Raw genomic sequence first — 3,849 nt, forward strand, 5'->3', positions numbered from 1 at the left:
TCATTTCTAAGAGATGAACACGATTCTCATGTTGACTGCACAGAATGACTACACAGGCTCCAGCAGGACCTGAGGGGATTCATCCCGTTCTGCTCGGACATGGCCTCGCCCCCATGGCCATCTTTCGAACTCTTTTGGAAAATCCTAGCTTAGAATTGAACCAAGATGTGCCAGTGTCTTGTCCGTCTCTCCTTACTGGCCTCTTCTGACTTTTCAATCAGCATTTTTTAAGAAACCTTTTCCTTCACAAAGAAAGCTCTTCACGATATATGCTGTTTGGTCTAAAGAAAAGTGAAATAACAGTCACACCATGGTCAAACATATAGACATATAAAAGTTACACATCTTTAATGGTCGCATATAAACGACGTTCAGGCTCTGGGCTCTGTAAAGCGCCTAGAGACAATTGTATTGTTATGGCGCTATATAAATAAAATTGAATTGAATTGAATTGAATTGAATTGAATATAAACCTATTATACTGTGGCTCAGCTCCTTAAGACATCCAGTTGATGGTGATACAAGGAAGTATCCCTTGAGTGATGAGAATGACGAGCTTTACCATCCCCGCGTCTCTGGCGTCATCTGGAAGGCTCTAGAAGACTCCAGTGTTCTTGATTCTCAGTACTGTCGTGTAATGGGCCGCTGTGGGAAGGCTTGGGGAATGGTACTGAAGGGAGACATAACTTACATCTGCTCTGACGCAATCTAGCACCTGCAGTCTCAGCAGACTGGAGTGTTCTGTGTACACACTATAAGGGCACTGCATTCCCCATCGTCTGGGGGATTCTCTATAGCCTCCACTTGGAGTTATTTTATAGGAGTATAATTTGTTCACTATAGCTTGAGCCATTTTTACTGTAAGATGAATGAAACTTAAAATGAAATCTAATTGAAAATCCTTACTCTACGTCTAAGTTTAGTTGTTACGTGAGACAGCATTTAATTGCTATTTATATTTTCATGTCCCTGACAGATATAATGCATTGTAATTTTCCACACAACATAATTATATAATGTGTTGTTTACTGTGTGCTGTTATTACAAACCTCCCACTCAACCTACTGGTTTGTAGTGCTGTTTTCTAGCGTGTATACGTGTGTGTGTGTGTGTGTGTGTTCATGTGTGTCTGTGAGTGTGCCTGTGTGTGTGTGTGTGTGTGTGTGTGTGTGTGTGTGTGTGTGTGTGTGTGTGTGTGTGTGTGTGTGTGTGTGTGTGTGTGTGTGTGTGTGTGTGTGTGTGTGTGTGTATGTGTGTGTGTATGGATGTGTGTGTGTGTGTGTGTGTGTGTGTGTGTGTGTGTGTGTGTGTGTGTGTGTGTGTGTGTGTGTGTGTGTGTGTGTGTGTGTGTGTGTGTGTGTGTGTGTGCGTGTGTGCCAACATGTGTGTTCTGCACTCTGCTCACTTGCCCTGTCATGACCTGTGTGAGTGTTAGTCCACAAGGGGTTAATCGTAGAATGCATGAAAACTCGGGCGCAAGCCAGGCCTCTTAAATAAAGACACCATTTGTGGAGAAGGTCACCGTGACACATTCACCCGTGATTCCTCACTCATGTTTGGCCTTGGGGCTGCTGCACTCCCCCAAAAACCCCACAGACAGGAGCAGATCAAACAGCATGACCGCTCAAATGAACTGGCCTCTTACAGTGGAGCTTCTGAGAACTCACACATGCGGTCGGCCTGCCTGCCTCCCATGCCCTCCTGCACTTCCATATACTTAATGGGCGCAGAGGAATGGCCTGGCATTGTGGGGTCCTTCCTCCCTTTATCCCACTAGGGCCACTGGAGGAAGCGGACCAGCGAGACTATAAAAGGAGACAGCCTGTGACCCTGGGCCTAATTGACTTTACGAGCTGCGCAAACACACAGGCTTGGAGCAGATTCAGCCCGTCATTAAACGCGGGAGCATGTCACCTTACGGCCAGGAGGACACCAGCAGGAGGTCAGGAGGAGGGGAGGGAGAGAGAAGGCAGCCTGGGAAGGATGCAAGGGGCGGCCATTTTACCCATGTCTATGCTCATTATCAGTTATTTTCCCAAGGTAGCTGTGCTTGAGTCAACAACTGTAAATAAGTCATGCTCGTACATTCTGAAAAAATGAAGCCAAAATTAGTCGGCCATGTTGGCAAAATTGGAGCCAGAGACTGCACAGTAAGTGCTTTTTGGAGCCAGAGCATTCAAAGTGCACTGAAAATTGGCCAGGTCCACCCACAATTAACCATATTTGGTAAAATGTCCGCCCTATTTCAATTTCCTTTTGATTGAGCGTACGTTCTCCATCATCGAGTCGTTTTGAGGCTGATGGCTAGGATAAGTGTCTTTCTTCATTTAGTTTCACTCTTCTGCCAAGACTGGTGTGTGCTTGTAGTCTCCTGAGCCAACTGTTGATACCTGTTGAAAAGATGACAACTCTTAAACAGTCCTCTCTATTTATGAGTCATTGCCTCAAGCAGATGATTTGTCTGAAAAGATACAGAGACAACAGAAACACTATAAGGGTGGAGACAAATCACTGAGGGGAAAATGAATGAGGGTGCCCATAACTAGGGTTGGGTACCGAGAACCGGTACCAATATGGAACCGGTTCCAATACAACCGGTACCTACCCGGACCGAAATGCAACGCAGATTTCGGTGCTTCATTTCGGTGCCTGAGCCAATTGAACACGGTCGCTAGGCAGATTCCGCGGGGCACATGTAAAACTGCCCCAGCTCCCAATGTAAACTTTGTCCTGTGTCGCTCACGCTCATTGGTGTTTTCATAGCAACAGTCTTATGACAGTGAAGAGCATGCAGCATTTCACAGAGCAAGCACAAACAGAACTAGCCATCAACCTTTTAACAGAGAAAATACCGAAAGGTAAACGGTCAAAAGTGTGGCTGTATTTCGCAGCAAAATATTCAAACATCGCGACGTGCAGCAAATGCAACAAAACAATTGCGTGAAAAGAGTGGAGAGAAGGCAAAGAGTCAACGGCAGATCAGCAACCGAAGACTGAAAAATAAACGGAGATGACAGCTATACTTAACCTACGGTAGTCTCTTAAAGGGGCAGTACACATTTTCTCGTACTCAGTGTGTTCAAGTAACAAGATTAACTATAAACAAGATAGAAAAGATAGGTATAAACAAATCATAAAATGGTGAAATTTCATGAAATAAATGCAAACAAAATAATACATTTTTGACTCCAAAGGCAAATATGCTCATATTTTTGCAAAAGAAGTTTGAAGCTGTTTTTTGTATTTATTTATATTTATTTAAGTATACTATAAACTGTTGTTTACAGTTAATATAATGTTCATAGTTTGAAGTTAAAAAGTTTGAAGCCAAGTGTTTTGTATGTATTTATATTTATAATATACTTTAAACAGTTAATAAATTGTTCAATTTGAAGAAAAAAAATTGAATTGAACAAAAGAATTGCTGAAGTATTGAAGCTGTAGTGTGTGTGTGTGTTTTGTATTTATTTGTATTTATTTAAGTATAGTCTAAACTTTTTGTTAACAGTTCATATATTATTTAAGTTTTAAGTTAAAAGGTGTTTTGTATTTATTTATATATATAATCTACTTTAAACAGTTCATATATTTGGCAATAAAGCCTTTCTTAAATGTCGTCAATCGTAAACATTTTTTTATTTTTTATAAAAGTATCGGTTCCGGCACCGTTTAGGCACCGGTATCGTTTTAAAAGTATCGGTTATGTACCGGTATCGGATAAAAACCAAACGATACCCATCCCTACCCATAACACTAAACATGACAGATTCGTAACTGGACATTCTGCCCTATATTATAAACAACCAATCTGATTGTTGGAAAAGGCATAACTGACATTTCGCCTCCCTT

Source organism: Clupea harengus, chromosome 20 (assembly GCF_900700415.2).
Source record: "Clupea harengus chromosome 20, Ch_v2.0.2, whole genome shotgun sequence".
Taxonomy (NCBI): Eukaryota; Metazoa; Chordata; class Actinopteri; order Clupeiformes; family Clupeidae; genus Clupea; species Clupea harengus.